Below are 21,080 nucleotides of genomic sequence, written 5' to 3' on the forward strand. Positions count from 1 at the left end.
GAGTGGATATGCCTCCTCTCCTTTAGGAACTATGTTTGGGAGTAGAACATCATATACTTGTTTAATCTTCATCATTAAAAAACCTTCAATATTACAAATCCGCCTGAGAACATCAATTGCACTTGAATAGAAGTGAGGTGAAATAAAGGCAAGGTCAGTATACTCTGGCATATGTATCAAGTAGCTTTCAAAAGTAATGTCCTAGCACATTTACACTATTCCTCTGCATTATCTCCTTTCTAAAGCTAACAAAATATTGCCAATGACTTATGGTACACATTCAGTATTCCTATTCCACCGTTTTTCTTACCTTTACATAGAGTAGTTCGTTTAATTGGTTGGTATCTAGAGCACCAGGGTGAAAGAAACTTTGCCCATTTGTTTCCGCCTCCACCAGGGATCGAACCCGGAATCTCAGGACTACGAATTCGAAGCGCTGTCCATTCTGCTGTCAGGCCCCTTATAGGCCTAAAATAGAACTATTTAATAGGGGGCTATTTTTATTTGAGTAAAATTCCAGAGTTTTTGTTGCCTCGTGTGCTACATTTCCCGGCAACACCTACACGCAGTACTTAAGAGCAAATCTAACTTGTTGTCTGTGTATTTTATATGTACGATTTTATTTGGTAATATTGTGAACAGAAGGTAGTGTGAACAATAAAATTCGTTGATAATTTACAGCTCCGTTTCGAAAATGATTGTGCCTTCCAAAGATGATAAACTTTTATCAAATATCAAGTTTGGTGCAAGTTTATTCTTGAACTGTAGCCTCATTCATTAATGTTATAGCCACATTATTGAACTGTAGCCTCATTCATTAATGTTATAGCCACATTCTTGAACTGTAGCCTGTGCTACATAGCCTTTTCGGCTTGGTGCCTTGTTTGATAATTACTTACTTAACTGTAGCCTCATTCCTGAATGTTATAGACTAATTCTTCAATGTTATTGCGTCATCCCTAAATGATTGTACAAATCTAAGTCTAGGTACAAATTTGCATATATGATATGTCTGGCTTGTGTAGCTGGCTAAACACATTAGCAGATTATTTCCACACTTCATTTTATTTATCATGTTATTCGAAGCTTGTGTGTTTGTAAAATGGCAGTGAATATATACAATAGTATGAAAATACTATTTTCTACATTTATTAAAACGCTTCATGTAGAAACGCTGTATGAAACAGACCCCCGTTATTGAACATTTACTGTCCCTTATTGTAGTCAATGCATTAAACTTTTAGGTACAAGTAACAAACATACAAAACGTAACACACTCAACAGAACACACTGGACTAACTGTGTATTATGTAATAACACACATGCACTCCACAAACGCACATACGCGCACACACACCTACACGGCAACGTGATCGCAATGTTTAAGATCCTTAGAGGCATTGATATTTAAAGTAAGTAACGGTGAATGATTTATGAGGAAATCATTTGAGCACCCTGGGGATTCGAACCTGCAGTTTGGGTATCCCCAGCTGCGATCCTTTACCCACTGAACCATGATACTCTTCAAGTAATTTTATAGCTATGTGATAATCGTAATTACGAACAAATGAAAAGTATTGATTGTTCAATATTGATGGTTGCAAGTATTAATAACAGATTCCGAGGATGTAGGATATAAGGAAGCATAAGAAAGTGTCTGTGTGTTAGGTTATATTATGTTTGGTTACCTTATAATGTGTTTAATTAGCTGACAATAGGTTTAGGTTTAGGTAGCTTATAATAGGATAGACTATATTATGTTTAGTTAGCTTATAATGTGTTTAGTTGTGGCCGTGTGTTAGATTATATTATGTTTGGTTAGGTTATAATAGATTTGGCAAGGTTATATTATGTTTAGTTACCTTATAATCTGTTTAGTTAGCTGACAATAGGTTTAGGTAGCTAACAATAGGATAGGCTATATTATGTTTAGTTAGCTTATAATGTGTTTAGTTGTGGTTGTGTGTTAGGTTATATTATGTTTGGTTAGGGTATAATAGATTTGGCTAGGTTATATTATGTTTAGTTAGCTTATAATGTGTTTAGTTAGCTGACAATAGGTTTAGGTTTAGTTAGCTTATAATGTGTTTAGTTAGCTGACAATAGGTTTAGGTTTAGGTAGCTTATAATAGGATAGGCTATATTATGTTTAGTTAGTATATGTCATTTATATTGTATTTTCTTAAATAAAGATAAAAAAAAGTTTACAATACGTTATGTTTAGTTAGCATATATTAGCTTGTGTTTGTATTTAGCTTATATAGTGCATACGGGCGAAGAGCGACGTAATTCGTAAGAGGACGGGCTGAGGTTATATAGTACAGTATTAGGTTTAATTAGGATATAATAGGTTAGGCTATATTAGGTTATATTGGGTTATGTTATATTAGGTTTCTTAGGTTATGTTATATTAGGTTTGTTAGGTTATATTAGGTTTGTTAGGTTATATTAGGTTTGTTAGGTTTAGTGGCTATATTAGGTTTGGTTAGGTTATATTTGGCTTGTTTCGGTTATATTAGGTTGAGTTGTTATAATAATGTTTGGTTAGGTTATGTTAGGTTTAGCTAGGTTTGGTTGTTATATTTAGTTAGGGTATATTTGGTTAATTACATTGGTTAAAGCGTGGTCTTCAGACGCAAGCGGCTGCCTAAACATTCTGCTGATTTAATTATAATAAAGAAAACAAAGATTTTAGGTTGATCATACAACTTCCAGTAGTAATTACCTTAAGTGTAGTTACAGAATGAGAGCTATGCTCGTGGTGTCCCGTCTTCCCAGTACTCTGTCGTATAACGCTTTGAAACTACTGACGGTTTTGGACTCCACCACCTTCTCACCGTTCCTTAAGTTGGGTGTTCAAAGTAGTGTACCTTCTTGAAGTTATATAGAGATGATTTCGGGGCTTAGCGTCCCCGCGGCCCGGTCCTCGACCAGGCCTCCTTTTTTGTTACACAACCCCACACCCACTTACACAATGCATGTTTTTAAACAGCATCCCTTCAAAAAGGGAGAACTGGCCATTGGGTAATTCACTCCCTGGCATACATATTGTGGCCGCCCGTCTATATGGGACATTTTACATAACGGACATAGAGGGCCAGGCTGCCTGGCCAGCCAATCCTCCTGTTTTGGTAGTACTTATAGCAGCGATGAGAACCATAGTATATATATATATATATATATATATATATATATATATATCGACGTATAACGAAATTAGAAAGTAGACATTTGAACTATTGAGGTGGACAAACAGGAAAACTATTTTTGACTCGTGTTGCTTTGACAAACTAAACTAACCTTACCAAACCTCTCTATGCCTAATACACGATATCTGAGGCCTAATATAGTTAATATGTGCTATACTAGGCCTAGGAATATTTAAGCTTGTTGTTTAACTTCATTTATTGTAAAAGAATTCTTAACTAGTCAGTACACTATTGTATAAAAGCTAAGTACGAACGAATTCGTGACTGTTGACAAAAAAATAGTCACAGATCGTTACAAAAAAATAGTCACAGATCGTTACAATAGGTACTGTATAATAAACAGAAAGATGGCTTGTTTAATCACCTGCTGTAATCAAGCTCAATTTTCTACTATCATTACTTGTGCCTTAATATAATCAGTGAAGTCCCCAATACTAAACTACGTTTCACTTACCTTGTTCCGAGGTCCAGAGATGAACGTTTCCAACGTGAATTTAGCCCAAATAGTCTCCAGATGTTGTTCACTGCGTCCACAGGTGTTGTTCAACACCTGTGCGTCCACAGGTGTTGTTCACTGCGCCCACAGGTGTTGTTCACTGCATCCACAGGTGTTGTTCACTGCATCCACAGGTATTGTTCACTGCGTCCACAGGTGCTGTTCACTGCGTCCACAGGTTACCGGATTAGTTGTCGTTTAAATGATATCAGTTTAGCAACATTCCAGTTAATCAAAATATTGCGCCAATACGAGATAAATTAATTAAATGTAATGATTATGAGAGAGGCACTGACCAACATGGCTGCCATTCTCACCTCCACTGTGGGTGCGTTGCTTGTACACGCTCCTCTCCACTCCATCAGTTATATATCAAACATTTGTTGAATATTAATATCTATTTTGATAAGGAATTAATGAGATAGTTCACCTGTTATCTCAATTATGCTCATATCGTCATCTTTGGCGCTTAAACAAGCATGCGTTTCGTTCCTTGATCTCTGGCTTTATAATCATATATTCATCCAATATTAATTTCTATGAAAATATTTTAAGTGGGAATGACAGAATTATACATTTACAACGAAACAGTAGAATATTTCACACATGACATCACATTTCAATATATAATACGAATATTCAAGCAAGTAATCCAAACTCCAAGCAACCGAACGATTAAAATCATTTTTAAATTATATCAAAATTCAGTGTTCTGGAACGTGATTGGTAGAAGCTTCAGACAAAGGTCGACGCTCATTGGTCGGCCAAATCAAACGACGATGACGTCGACCAATCAAGCGAAGATGACGTCACGGGGCCCGGCGCGGCGCCCTCGCGCCTGTCAGCGGCGGGGCGCCGAGAGCGGGTCAACTATGACTGAAGATTTACACCTTTACACACTAATTTGCGCGAGTTTATTTAGTCTTGTGATAATTAGTAGCTTGGGAGGATGAGGCGGCAGCTGAGGAGCTCCGTGGGGCACGGCGCGGCGACTTCAGGTATACACCGTTGCTCTACTTAGTGATGGCGAAATTTATTCATTCGCTACAATTAATATTTAATTTATGAATGTATTGTATCACATTTATATTTTTGTGTCTCATTAGTGCATAAATGAGCTTATAACGGCGAAAATTCTGAGATAATTGCACTAATTATTTCAAATTGCATTAATCTGTGTTACTTTGTAGGCCTGAGTAAATTAACTTTTTTCTAATAGAGATTTGACGTTTCGATGAGAAAATTTGTGTTTCAAGTTATTTTCAAGTTAATTGGCAGCAGCAGCAGTAGGAGTTGATGAATATTTTTACTTTCATTTTAGCCATCCGTATGTTAGGCCTTTTGCGTAATGTTTATATTGTTGAGACAGTCTAGTTACCTGGAGCATACCAGGTATGCTCCAGGAGCATACCTGGTATAGTTACCTATACCTGGAGAGGGTTCTGGGAGTTCTTCTACTCCCCGAGCCCAACTTGTGATAACTTGGTCCAACAGGCTGTTGCTTGGAGCGGCTCGCAGGCCCACATATCCACCACAGCCTGGTTGGTCCGACACTTCTTGCAAGAACTTATCTAGTTGTTCTTGAAGAACTCTGCCTTTCTTTCGGCAATATTTCTAATGCTTGCTGGGAGGGTGTTGAACAGCCGTGGACCTCTGATGTTCAGACAGTGTTCTCTGATTGTGTCTGTGTCACCTCTACTCCTCACTGGTTCTATTCTGCATTTCCTTCCTATCTTTCCAGTATGTTTTTACTGTGTAAATTTTGGACCTGGCCCTTCAGTATCTTTCATGTATATATTGTGGTATTATCGCCTACTTTCCAGAGAGTAAATTTTGAGAACTTTGATCTAAAGAACCATACCTGTAATCTGGCACTTAACCAACGCCATTTCCATAGCATTTTAACTTGGATTTATATACAATTACCAAACTTCCAACCTAGCACTTCTCAGAAGTACTACAGCTCATGCCTTGCACTTGACATGATTACCAAACCCCTAATCTTGCACTTGATCAAAGTACGACATTTATGGCTTATCATTTTACTAGATTATCAAATCTCTAACCTAGAACTTGACCAAAGACAAGCTTTCGAACCTATCACTTGACCAAAGTATAACATCTCGAACCAAGTACTAAATTTGGCTTAGCACTTGACCAAAGTACAGTACTTAATATCTAGCCAACAATTTGACTAGTACCAAGTCGCTAACCTAGTACATGTTCACTGTATCAAACTCACAAATGAACTTTTCATACACATATTTGGGCGAAGTATTAAACTTAGACTAATAACCAAACTACTAAGGCTTTGTCTTAGCACTTGACCCAATTACCGTGTCTAATGGATCTAATCGAACCCTTTACCCAAGAACCAAGCCTCTAACCTAGCATTCGATTTGAGTACAGAACCACTAAACTAGCAATTAATCGAATGAATCAGAACTTTAGCTTAGCATTTAACCCTAGTGCTAAACATCTAACTTTGCACAATTTCCAATGCCAACACAATGCACCTCTTGTAGCCACACATCAAAATCAATAATGTTTTTTCTATCTTTATTTAATAAAATATAATATAAATCATATATATATAAATTTTACAAGGCAATACTACATTACATATACAATAATATAATTCTCATTAAACAAATGTTTCATATTATCACAGAGCATGAACTTCAAACTCCTAAATGTTATACTTATTTTTCTTTAAATGATTTACAATTTTAGAGATTATATTTACATTAATTTACAGGGGGGAAATTATTACATTTATATATATTTTATATAATTCTCCGTAAACAAATTTCCCATATCATCACCGAGCATGAGCCGTAAATCCCAAATGTTATACCTGATCCTGCCTCGCATGAACTTCAATATTTTGTCTACTGAGTAACCCACCTGCCTGCCTATCCACACACAAAACATGTAATCAGAAAGTAGCATAATTATTGTATTCTTAATTTTCTTGCATTTTATGCCAATATGAAACATTAAAAACCTCATTAACTCCACTCTAATACTTGGTCCACATAAAGCTTTAAGAGTGTCTCTAATCCAGTTTACAAGAACAACTTTCTGCGTACAAAAAAATAAAATATAAGCATACTATTCTCAATTTCAGTACATTGGTCACACCTATTGTTGTCCCTAATGCCCAACATCAACAACCTATCATTAGTAAGGAGGGTCTCATGAATATAGCGATACAATAGAATGTGGCACAATACAGTATACCTAATGATAATTCGAATGAAGAAATGTTCTTGTAAACTCAAATCTATCATACTTTCAGAAAGGGCAATGCAAATAAAGTTTTATAAAGCCAGGTCTATCTTGAGGTTATCTTGAGATGATTTCGGGGCTTAGCGTCCCTGCGGCCCGGTCCTCGACCAGTGCTCCTTTTTGTTACGCACACCCCAGGAAGCAGCCCATAGCAGCTGTCTAACTCCCAGGTACCTATTTACTGCTAGGTGAGCATGTGCATCAGGGTGAAAGAAACTTTGCCCATTTGTTTCCGCCTCCACCGGGGATCATCCTCAGGACTACAAATTCGAAGCGCTATCCACTCTGCTGTCATGCCCCTTATAGGCCTAAAATAGAACTATTTCGTAGGGGCTATTTTTATGTGAGAAAAATTCCTGAGTTCTTGTTGCCTCGTGTGCTTCATTTCCCGGCAACACCTACACGCAGTACTTAAGAGCAAATCTAACTTATTGTCCATGTATATTAAACGTACGACTTTATTGGGTAATATTGTGAACAGAAGGTAATGTGAATGATAAAATGCGTTGATAATTTACAGCGCCGTTTCGAAAATGATTGTGCCTTCAAAAGAAGATAAACTTTTATCAAATATCAAGTTTGATGCAAGTGTATTCTTGTACTGTAGCCTCATTCATTAATGTTATAGCCACATTCTTGAACTGTAGCCTGTGCTACATAGCCTTCTCGGCTTGGTGCCTTCTTTGATAATTACTTACTTAACTGTAGCCACATTCCTGAATGTTATAGCCTAATTCTTCAATGTTATTGCGTCATCCCTAAATAATTGTACAAATCTAAGTCTAGGTACAAATTTGCATATATGATATGTCTGGCTTGTGTAGCTGGCTAAACACATTAACAGATTGTTTCCATACTTCATTTTACTTATCATGTTATTCGAAGCCTTTGTGTTTGTAAAATGGCAGTGAATATATACAATAGTATGTAAATACTATTTTCTACATTTATTAAAACGCTTCATGTAGAAACGCTGTATGAAACAGACCCCCCGTTATTGAACATTTACTGTCCCTTATTGTAGTCAATGTATTAAACTTTTAGGTACAAGTAACAAACATACAAAACGCAACATACTCTACAGAACACACTGGACACGCATAACACACATGCACTCCACAAACGCACATACGCGCACACACACACCTACACGGCAACGTGATCGCAATGTTTAAGATCCTTAGAGGCATTGATATTTAAAGTAAGTAACGGTGAACGATTTATGAGGAAATCATTTGAGCACCCTGGGGAATCGAACCTACAGTTTGGGTATCCCCAGCTGCGATCCTTTACCCACTGAACCATGATACACTTCAAGTAATTTTATAGCTATATGATAATCGTAATTTCAAACAAATGAAAAGTGTTGATTGTTCAATATTGATGGTTGCAAGTATTAATAGCAGACTCCGCTGGAAGCATCTAAGAGTTAGGCTTTAATGATAAAGAGTAGAGCCTCAACTAATAGAGTGATAGGTGCAGTCATGTAAAGATAGGGCTGTGGTGGTGATAGTGGGTGTGTGTGTGTGTAAGGGCTAGAATGTGGTGGTCACGGTGGCTTGGTAAGCACGTGCTGCCTGCCCAACCGTGACACCGCACGCGCGTTGCCACGGGTTCCCTCTCACAGTAAAGGTCTGCAAGCACGTGGACGCAGCCTGTTGAAGGATGAATTTCACGATAATGATGGAAGGTGAATTGATTGTGGCAGACGGTATTTTGCTTGATGGATGGCATTGTCCCTTGGTGATTGTGTATCAAATATAGGTCATTAGGGAAGGAATATAGACTTTTGGAATGGACATGTAGTGCACACACAACTGTTAGCAGTTAGGGACAGATACGGATCAGCATGAGGTTGACATGTATTTGCAGGCTGGATTGCGGACAGTACCAAGTTCTTGAATGCCAGAAGAGCCCCATACAATATGGTGGCGTTAAGGATGTTAGTATTTGAAAAAGCTGCCTTCCCAAATTTTAAATTATCACTACCTATAAACCTTTATGGCTAATAAAGTACAAAATGTTTTCTTCGCGCTCAAGTACAGAAGTAATACACTATATATATATATATATATATATATATATATATATATATATATATATATATATATATATATATATATATATATATATATATATATATATATATATATATATATATATATATATGTCGTACCTAGTAGCCAGAACGCACTTCTCAGCCTACTATGCAAGGCCAAATTTGCCTAATAAGCCAAGTTTTCCTGAATTAATATATTTTCTCTAATTTTTTCTTATGAAATGATAAAGCGACCCATTTCATTATGTAGGAGGTCAATTTTTTTTAATTGGAGTTAAAATTAACGTAGATATATGACCGAACCTAACCTAACCTATCTTTATAGGTTAGGTTTGGTTAGGTAGCCCAAAAAGTTAGGTTAGGTAGTGGAAAAACAATTAATTCATGAAAACTTGGCTTATTAGGCAAATCGGGCCTTGCATAGTAGGGTGAGAAGTGCGTTCTAGCTACTAGGTACGATATATATATATATATATATATATATATATATATATATATATATATATATATATATATATATATATATATATATATATATATATATATATATATATAGATGCTTTGCGTTACATGGCATTTATTGCTTGAAGCTACAGTCCCAAAGCCTGATAGTTATAGGTTTCTGATTTCCAACTTCCGGTTATCATGCACTCATGAAAATATTAACGTATTTTATCACACTGCCCATGGAACGTCTGCCATTTCGGCTTATTATAATACGGTCTCCTGATCTACTATCTCATTTTTAAACCTCGCGTTATGAAAAATTGTCACCCCAATAGAGTTGGCGCTGCTGTATTACACCATACTAATTCAAGTGTTTGCCAGCCCATCCTCTTGTTTTGGTAGTACTTATAGTAACGATGAAGACCATAGTACATAAACCGACGTACAACGCAATTAGAAAGTAGAAATCGGTACTATTTAATTTGGACAAACCGGGAAAAGATTTTATATTTATGTTGCAAAGACAAACTGACCTAACCTTCCTAGGCCTAATACATGATATCTGAGGCCTAATATAGTACACATTTGTGCTATACTAGGCCTAGGAATATTTAAGTTTGTTTTTTAGCTTCATTTTTTCGGACTATAAAGTGAATAGTACCAAATTCTACTATCTAATCCCTTAGTACGTCAATCTTTGTACTATGGTACACATAGTTACAAAAACTACTATCTAAACAGGAGGATGGGTTGCGTTTTGCATATTGTTGACATGTCCATTGCAGGTTGTCAAATAATTTTATATGCGCAGTATTTCTACTCTTTATTCCTGAATGTTATAGCCCTTATGAATGTTGTAAAATTCTTGAATGTTATGGCCTCATTCTTGAATGGGATAGCCTCATTCTTGAATGTTATGGCCTCATTCTTGAATAGTATAGCCTCATTCTTGAATGTTATAGCCTCATTCTTGAATGTTATAGCCTCATTCTTGAATGTTATAGCCTCATTCTTGAATGTTATGGCCTCATTCTTGAATAGTATAGCCTCATTCTTGAATGTTATGGCCTCATTCTTGAATAGTATAGCCTCATTCTTGAATGTTATAGCCTCATTCTTGAATGTTATAGCCTCATTCTTGAATGCTATAGCCTTATTCTTGAATGTTATAGCCTCATTCTTGAATGTTATGGCCTCATTCTTGAATAGTATAGCCTCATTCTTGAATGTTATAGCCTCATTCTTGAATGTTATAGCCTCATTCTTGAATGCTATAGCCTTATTCTTGAATGTTACAGCCTCATTCCTAAATGTTATAACCCCTCCTTTTTTAACTGTAACCTCATTCATTAATGTTATAGCCTAATTCTTCAATGTTAATGCGTCATCCCTGAATGATAAGTCCTCTTTTCTGAATGATATAACCTTCATTTCTGAATTATATATAGCCCTCATTCTTGAATTATATAACCATATTCCTGAATGATATAGCCTTATTCCTGAATGATATAGCCTTATTCCTGAATGATATAGCCTTATTCTTGAATGATATAGCCTTAGTCATGAATGATATTGCCCTCATTCGTGAATGATATAGTTCTCATTCATGAATGATATAGCCCTCATTCATGAATGATATAGCCCTCATTCATGAATGATATAGCCCTCATTCATGAATAATATAGCCCTCATTCATGAATGATATAGCCCTCATTCATGAATGATATAGCCCTCATTCCTGAGTGACATAGCCTTCATTTCTGAATGATATAGCCCTCATTCCTGAGTGACATAGCCCTCATTCCTGAATGATATAGCCCTCATTCCTAAGTGATATAGCCCTCATTCCTGAGTGATATAGCCCTCATTCCTGAGTGATATAGCCCTCATTCCTGAGTGATATAGCCCTCATTCCTGAGTGATATAGCCCTCATTCCTGAGTGATATAGCCCTCATTCCTGAGTGATATAGCCCTCATTCCTGAGTGATACAGCCCTCATTCCTGAGTGATATAGCCCTCATTCCTGAGTGATATAGCCCTCATTCCTGAGTGATATAGTCCTCAATCCTGAATGATATAGCGCTCATTCCTACGTGATATAGCCCTCATTCCTGAATGATAGAACCCTCATTCCTGAATGATATATTGATCTCATTCTGAATGGTATATAGACCGATTATCAAATGTTTTAGGGACGGGCTCTACAATAATTTATAGCTTAGTTCAAACTGTAGCTGGAAAATTCAAATAATTTAATCTGCATATATGATTAATAATCATAAATATATAACTTTCTTCGGGCAGTGAATCCCTGATTTGGGAGTTATATAATACTTTGTTTAACATGTTCCTTTACCTTTCATACATTATGTCTGAGCAACTCCCTAGCTTTACATGCACACACACACACACACGTACTAAGTACTAAGGAATGCTAGAAAATTGCAAAGGGATGAGGATGGGAAAGGGTGGTCGTTAAGACGAGATCTTTCAAAAGAAGATAGAGAGAAGCTGAAACTGAACCTCGCCGAGGCAAAACATTTAAATGAGAGCAGGAATGAAGAAGAAATAAATTCTTTTTTCTACAAAGTGATAGGGGTAGGCAAACCAGTAAAGTGGTACATAAAGGCAAACCAACAAAATCAATAGAGAGAGGGGGAGTGAAGAATAAGGAGAGGGGGAACAAGTTCCTGAAGATTGCATACACCAACATAGATGGAGTGAGATCGAAGATACTGGAGTTAAGTGATGTAATACAGCTGCAGACACCAGACATTGTTGCACTCACGGAGACAAAACTTGAAGATGTAATTTTAAATGAGGTCATATTCCCAAGGGGCTACTCAATTTGGAGACGGGACAGAAAAATTAGGAAAGGCGGTGGCGTTGCTGTGCTGGTAAAAGAACACCTAAAGGTGAAGGAAATAATGACTGCCAATCCACAAGAAGTTGACATAATAACACTAGAGATCTGCTATGAGGATGATAAACTAATGATGATAAATGCATATAGTCCACCGCCAAGCAGCACATGGTCAAAGGAGGAGCTAGATAGTAAACGTGAAGGTCTTATAACAATAATGAGAGAGATTATAGCGAGAGCGGATAACGATAGATCACGACTGTTGATAGTCGGTGACTTCAACTTGAAATCCATAGACTGGGAAGCATATGAAGCTAAAACAGAAGATTTTTGGACCTGTAAATTTGTAGACCTCATCCTGGAAACATTCTTGTATCAACATGTTAAACAAGCTACGAGGATGAGGGAAGGGGACGTTCCCTCCATGCTAGATTTGATATTTACCAGGAAGGAGGAAGAGATATTTGACATTCAGTACCTTCCTCCCTTGGGTAAAAGTGACCATGTCTTTTTGGGAATAAAGTATGCAATGCGTTATAAGCTGGAAGAAAATAAGGAGGTTGAAGCAGTTGAAAAACCAGACTTCAGGAGAGGACATTATGGTGACCTTAGAAATTTTTTTAGTGAGTATAATTGGACAGACTTGATGCTAGGCAAGGAAGTGAATGAGATGTATGGCAAGTTTTGTGAAATATATGATAAAGGCACAAAAAAATTTATACCAAAACAGAGATGCAGGACCAGAAAACAGGATTGGTTCGACAGAAATTGTGAGAGGGCAAGAGACCAAAAGACACAAAAATGGAATCAGTATAGGAAGAGGCCAAACCCCCAAACATACCAGCGATACAAAGATGCGAGAAACAATTATACAGCAGTAAGGAGAGAGGCAGAAAGAAATTTTGAAAAAGGGATAGCAGATAAATGTAAAACAGAACCGGGCCTATTCTACAAATTCATAAACAACAAATTGCAGGTAAAGGATAATATCCAGAGGTTGGAAATGGGAAACAGATTCACGGAAAATGAAAAGGAAATGTGTGAAACATTAAATGAAAAGTTCCAAAGTGTGTTTGTACAAAATGAAATCTTCAGAGAACCAGACACAATAAGAATTCCAGAGAACAACATAGAGCGGATAGAGGTGTCTAGAGATGAAGTGGAAAATATGCTAAAGGAGCTCGGGAGGAACAAAGCAGCTGGCCCAGATGGCGTTTCACCATGGGTTCTGAGAGAATGTGCATCTGAGCTCAGCATTCCACTTCACCTGATCTTTCAGGCATCCCTGTGTACAGGAATCGTAGCAGACGTGTGGAAACAGGCTAACATAGTTCCAATCTACAAAAGTGGCAGCAGGGAAGACCCCCTCAATTATAGACCTGTATCATTGACAAGTGTAATAGTGAAAGTATTGGAAAAGCTAATCAAAACTAAATGGGTAGAACACCTGGAGAGAAATGATATAATATCAGACAGACAGTATGGTTTTCGATCAGGAAGATCCTGTGTATCGAATTTACTCAGTTTCTATGATCGGGCCACAGAGATATTACAGGAAAGAGATGGCTGGGTTGACTGCATCTATCTGGACCTAAAAAAGGCTTTCGACAGAGTTCCACATAAGAGGTTGTTCTGGAAACTGGAAAATATTGGAGGGGTGACAGGTAAGCTTCTATCATGGATGAAAAATTTTCTGACTGATAGAAAAATGAGGGCAGTAATCAGAGGCAATGTATCGGAATGGAGAAATGTCACAAGTGGAGTACCACAGGGTTCAGTTCTTGCACCAGTGATGTTTATTGTGTACATAAATGATCTACCAGTTGGTATACAGAATTATATGAACATGTTTGCTGATGATGCTAAGATAATAGGAAGGATAAGAAATTTAGATGATTGTCATGCCCTTCAAGAAGACCTGGACAAAATAAGTATATGGAGCACCACTTGGCAAATGGAATTTAATGTTAATAAATGTCATGTTATGGAATGTGGAATAGGAGAACATAGACCCCACACAACCTATATATTATGTGAGAAATCTTTAAAGAATTCTGATAAAGAAAGAGATCTAGGAGTGGTTCTAGATAGAAAACTATCACCTGAGGACCACATTAAGAATATTGTGCAAGGAGCCTATGCAATGCTTTCTAACTTCAGAATTGCATTTAAATACATGGATGGCGATATACTAAAGAAGTTGTTCATGACTTTTGTTAGGCCAAAGCTAGAATATGCAGCTGTTGTGTGGTGCCCATATCTTAAGAAGCACATCAACAAACTGGAAAAGGTGCAAAGACATGCTACTAAGTGGCTCCCAGAACTGAAGGGCAAGAGCTACGAGGAGAGGTTAGAAGCATTAAATATGCCAAAACTAGAAGACAGAAGAAAAAGAGGTGATATGATCACTACGTACAAAATAGTAACAGGAATTGATAAAATCGACAGGGAAGACTTCCTGAGACCTGGAACTTCAAGAACAAGAGGCCATAGATTTAAACTAGCTAAACACAGATGCCGAAGAAATATAAGAAAATTCACCTTCGCAAATAGAGTGGTAGACGGTTGGAACAAGTTAAGTGAGAAGGTGGTGGAGGCCAAGACCGTCAGTAGTTTCAAAGCGTTATATGACAAAGAGTGCTGGGAAGACGGGACACCACGAGCGTAGCTCTCATCCTGTAACTACACTTAGGTAATTACACTTAGGTAATTACGTCCCCCCCCCCCCTCTCTCTCTCTCTCTCTCTCTCTCTCTCTCTCTCTCTCTCTCTCTCTCTCTCTCTCTCTCTCTCTCTCTCTCTCTCTCTCTCTCTCTCTCTCTCTCTCTCTCTCTCTCTCTCTCTCTCTCTCTCTCTCTCTCTCTCTCTCTCTCTCTCTCTCTCTCCCCCCCCCCCTCTCTCTCCCCCCCCCTCTCTCTCTCTCTCTCTCTCTCTCTCTCTCTCTCTCTCTCTCTCTCTCTCTCTCTCTCTCTCTCTCTCTCTCTCTCTCTCTCTCTCTCTCTTTCTCTCTCTCTTTCTCTCTCTCTCTCTCTCTCTCTCTCTCTCTCTCTCTCTCTCTCTCTCTCTCTCTCTCTCTCTCTCTCTCTCTCTCTCTCTCTCTCACACACACACACACACATAAGAATTCCAGCCATACTTCAAATACCTAGCAAGGTTCTGTATCGTGTCCGGAAACGACCTCAGGCGGATGCTGGCGTGGCAGTCATGGCCGGCCTTGACCTCTGACCCCTAATAATGATGCTCAACGCAGATGTCTTCTGAGCCCGAGTAGTATCCAGATCACATAACTGTCTCAGAATACTGGATGGCGGAAGTTACTTAGTTCAAATCTTCATATGTAGTTAAATGTTACAATTACTTTTATTAGTTTATCAGGAGATTATGTTGATGTTTACGGTATAAAAACGAGGACAGCTTAACCATCGTGCTGGCTGTTTTTGTTTTAGATTCATCCACTGTTAACAAAAAGTTTCCAAGCAGCACGGGCTATGATAAACCCGTCGTACTCACCTGGCACAGGAGATGTGCGACGCGTGCCGGCATATTCCTTGGATTTAATTACAATTTCGCAGTGTCCGTTCAGATATGGCTGTAATATCACCGCTAATTACCCAGAGCGTGGTGTAAGCCGTCACCTTTGAGCAGATAATTGTATTAATCGGTGCATCATGGTGGTGAGAAGAAGCCAGGTAATTGGCGTAACTCCAGGGGCGGTCACTAATGCGTCCCACTCTGCCCGTGGCGATCAACACCCATTGTTTACCTCTAACAACCTGATATTTAGACACCCTTATTTCTTGGCATGTTAAAGTAGGTTCAGATAGTTAGCCTAACGTTTGGTAAAGTGCTAAAGAGGGGGATATATTTATACAGATAGGTGTATTCCGCGTCTCAGTACATCACTCCTGAATTATGCTCAAGACTAAAGTATATACTTGCTATATTTGGTTCGTCAATAGACTATTTTATGGGATTTAATAACCCTCCGGTGGTTGATTGGCTTTAATCAAACTCCAAACCACTAAAGTGCTGCTTAATATCTGAGGAACATTAGCTTTTATTTTTAAATTTAGTATAAAGAAGTCTAATAAATTGATTTCGAAACTGTTTTTTCTCAGCAATCATTCTGTTTACTGTACATGGAACTTGTGCTTAAGGATTTGACCAACGATTCACCCTGCTTCCTAATCTGTGCTGTTTAGGTATGAAGGGTTAAAGGTCTACAATAATGACATTAGTATATTTCCTTTACAGTTGACTTCAGCGCTTCATCTCATAAAGGTATGTTTCTTGGATGTGTTCTTGATTTGCCCTGTATAATCGATATATTATTTTCTTAATGGTAAACAATTTACATAGATGATATTATCTGTAAAATTATGAAAAGTAACTGATCATGGTTCAAATTATAACAAGTTTGAAGGCATATAATTTGGTTTAAATAGGGTTGGTAGAACATCTGTCGGGTACTTGAGCGCGAACCGCGACGAAGATGTTGCAAGTCCCTGGGCACGGAAGAATGATTTAATACTTAAATTGGCATACCCGGGCAGAAGACCAGTAAAAAACTAGCGTAAATTATCCAACAGCTGGAGTGTGGTGGGCTACTCATGCTAAGCCAAGAGGCTTCACTTAAACAGCATTCACTACCCTCAAACATTTTGATAATTTGTGATTGGTTGAACATTTTGCGCTCACAATTCACTTCATAGGATTTTGTGAACTCTGGGTTAGATTGATTTTTATAATCGATAGCCTAGTAGTTACAATTATTACTCGCTCCATGCGTATTCGAGAAAACCTAGGCTGCAATCCAGGGGAGGGTAGGACGATTGAGCATAACTGTTTGTTTAGGTGCATCCGACAGAATTGGGGACCTGGATATGAAAATGATATATGAATCGTGTCTTGGGGGAAAAACATGACGCTGAATGGCGTAAATTGAGATGTGCAGCTCTCTTTCAGATGAAACTGGAAGCAGCATTATCGTCGTCACTCAGATTGTTATTGTTATCGTCGTCACTCAGATCGTTGATGTTTTTGTTATCGTTATCACCTAGATCGTTGTTGTTATCATCCTCACTTAGATCATTGATGTTCCTATCATCGTCACCCAAATCGTTTATGTTTCTGTATTACGTTATCGTCGTCATCCAGATCGTTGGTGTTATTGTTATCGTTGTCGCCTAGATAACTACAGGTATATTGACGCACAATTCTTTGTTTATATGAATAACAAATTTAGAATTTTAATCATATAATTTTGTCCTTGCATATTTTTCATCACTTCACATCATTACTGATGTGAGTCACACTTACGTGATATTTCTCAGATTCAATGGTGTACCCACTTGAAAATTGTGTTAACTGATATGTCGATATGCAGGCGATGAGTCACAATAACGTGGCTGAAGTATGTTGACCAGACCACACACTAGAAATTGAAGGGACGACGACGTTTCGGTCCGTCCTGGACCATTCTCAAGTCGATTGTGATGAGGAGGTAGGGACAGGCAATAAATAGGCAAGAGAGAGCTGAGGAGGAAAGTCAGGTGTAGGGGATAGTAGTAATGAGAACTGCAGCAGGCCTATTGGCCCATACGAGGCAGCTCCTATTATAACCACCGAAGGATATGTCGATGACATATCAATATCAGGATATTGATATGTCGATGGTTTTTCTTCTTGTTAGTGGAGTAAAATATAAGGGCGAGCTCTGACGCGCACTCTGGGTGTCTGCTCATGTGTATATGCGTTCAGTGTAATCCTAGTTTGTTTGATTGTGGTGAAACTTGTTATTAACGATCAGGTTAAAGTGGGGACGGGGTCATGGAAGCTCAATTGCAGTGTGTTGCAGAGTAGAGATGTAATTGATAATTTTTCAAGTATGTGCGAACACGTATTCATGTATTTCATGTAAGGTTGGGCAACAACAAAAATAATATTAAATTAATTTAATTTTTTTATTCAGAATAGTACATACATAGTTGTTTTACAAACATAATGTTGGATTTATAGATAGAGCTAGTACATAAAATACCTAAAGCCACTAATACGCATAGCGTTTCGGGCAAGTTCCAATTTGGAGTTTTTTTATTATTATTATTATTATATTTTTCCTTGGAAAATGTACACGGGTTCAAACCCAAGACTGTGCGTGACTGATTGCTTAAACTAAATGATATGGGAAACTGGTTTACTGAGAATTATATAATATATATATATATATATATATATATATATATATATATATATATATATATATATATATATATATATATATATATATATATATAGACATATAGACATATGTCGTACCTAGTAGCCAGAACGCACTTCTCAGCCTACTATGCAAGGCCCGATTTGCCTAATAAGCCAAGTTTTCATGAATTAATTGTTTTTCGACTACCTAACCTACCTAACTTAACCTAACCTAACTTTTTTGGCTACCTAACCTAACCTAACCTATAAAGATAGGTTGGGTTAGGTTAGGTAGGGTTGGTTAGGTTCGGTCATATATCTACGTTAATTTTAACTCCAATAAAAAAAATTGACCTCATACATAATGAAATGGGTAGCTTTATCATTTCATAAGAAAAAAATTAGAGAAAATATATTAATTCAGGAAAACTTGGCTTATTAGGCAAATCGGGTCTTGCATAGTAGGCTGAGAAGTGCGTTCTGGCTACTAGGTACGACATATATATATATATATATATATATATATATATATAAATGTAACAATGCTGTAACCGAGCGCAGGTTATACAGCATGCTTGATTAGGTCTTTGACTGCAATATTCTAAGGTTTTATGTAGGCTCGCTTAGATCATTCATCGCCCAAAAAAATATGAGACGAATTATTTGTTACAAATATCAAATTTAATACTTTTACACACGCATAGACAATGATTCTTTTAATTAATTTAAGCAATGGGTTTCTATATCATATATTTGTCAATTTATTGTCAGAATATGTTTTTATTACCTTTTAAAATAGCTTAGCTTGTAATTTATTAACGCGTGGGTTATATGTTATTTTTTATTAGTTCAATGAGCAAGATAATTTTGGTTATTTTTTGTTTAGCCAGGACTAATGTAGTTAGTGAGTAACCTAACTCCACCCGATATCTTAGGTCTTAGGTCACCACCCGATATCTTAGGTCTTAGGTCACCACCCGATACCTTAGGTCTTGTTTAAAACTCACAAAGCCTACTATGAAACTCTGTGTTTTAGGTTAACACTTTCTCCTCTAATATGGCCTTGGTCGTAACCACCATAAAGAGGAGTCAACGAGCGTACAGGATACAAGGCAGTTAATTCCCAGACAGGGCTGTTCGCCTTCCTAATGAACATCAATAAGATTTATGAAGTGTGACTGGATATTATATATGGGCTAGAGCGGAACATTGTAAATGTTTATCAAGCGTAATTAATACTCGGCAAACAGTAGGATCTTCCAACGGGAACTGAGGCCCTGCTGCAACACGGGGCGTTCAACTCTACGAAGTGCATGAATGAGACTTCCGAGGGTTGAAAGGTGAATATGTACGGAAGACACAAGAGTTATTTCCTGCGGGTGGGTGGAGGAGACGGGTGGTGGCGTGATTTTTGGTGATTGTGGCCATGATGACGACGACGGCGGCGACGCCGCCACCACCACCAATTGCTGGCATCCGCTCCCGCACATGGGATGACCGTCCCTCCGCCCGGAAACTGAAGATGCTCACTGATTCTGTTGCTACCGCTTCTCCTATTGCTTGTTTTTTTCCGATAATGCAACTTTTCTGTCTCAAGGTGGTGCTGGAGACAAGGGCAGAGTCTAAAGGTCGCCTTTGCTTGGGAATTGTTTGCCATTTGAAGGGGTAATGATTATGAATGCCGGATCAGGTGTAGCGTAAAGTATGGTGGGTATACATATGCCGGGTCAGGTGTAGCGCCATATATGGTGAGTACTCATATGCTGTGTCAGGTGTAGCTCCGTGTATGATGTGAACACACCCCATGCCGGGTGTATCTCTTAGGAGATATGGTGGGTACGCACGTTGAGTCAGGTGTATCTTAAGGTATGGTGTTCACACCTGTGGCTAATTGACGCCCGCTGTCTTCTATGTCACGATCAACGGAAATTTGATTTCACAAAAAATTTTCGGTGTGAAATTTATGATTGTGTTTGTTTTGGGAATATTTACATTTCTTGGTTAGTATGTTTTTTTTTAGAGATTGGGAGATAATCATGAATCTGTATCATGATTATTTTTTAAATTTGTGAATAGAAGATTTCGTTCGAGATTATTTAATTTATAAAAAAACAAGGAATTGGGATGACTTATTTACGATTGTCTTCAAATATACGTATAAAGTGCTGTTATTAGTGTTTTTCATATAGTTTTCTGGTTTATTAACAAATTATAACTTGATCATCACGTTGGCTGAATAAATAAGTGTTGCCTGTTGCAGAGTTTATCCTATGTAATGTTTATTTTATCATTCATGCATTATATTTTGCTTCACAGCCCTATTCGGGTCGTCTTTATTAGATCAGCTAAACGAGAGCGTTGAGGTATACTCTTAGGAGATGATAAATTATATGTTAACCTTAGCTCATCGGAAATGCCTAGTAGATTAAACAAAGTAATAACGTTGTAGTACATAAATTAACGTAAATATATGAATTTTAAGTAGGCTGGAAATAAGAACTTAATTTCAAATTT

The 21,080-nt window shown here is 37.6% G+C and overlaps 1 long non-coding RNA gene across 1 annotated transcript in view; it reads left to right on the top strand.

Moving 5' to 3' along the window:
• Positions 1 to 4,558: 4,558 nt before the first annotated feature.
• Positions 4,559 to 21,080, top strand: part of LOC138366655 (uncharacterized) — a 253,291-nt gene continuing 236,769 nt past the window's right edge. Inside the window, exons 1-2 of the long non-coding RNA XR_011229207.1 lie at positions 4,559 to 4,703; positions 16,620 to 16,646. This is a non-coding gene — a long non-coding RNA (uncharacterized lncRNA). The remainder of the gene's footprint in view (positions 4,704 to 16,619; positions 16,647 to 21,080) is intronic.

Source organism: Procambarus clarkii, chromosome 20 (genome assembly GCF_040958095.1).
Source record: "Procambarus clarkii isolate CNS0578487 chromosome 20, FALCON_Pclarkii_2.0, whole genome shotgun sequence".
Lineage (NCBI taxonomy): Eukaryota > Metazoa > Arthropoda > Malacostraca > Decapoda > Cambaridae > Procambarus > Procambarus clarkii.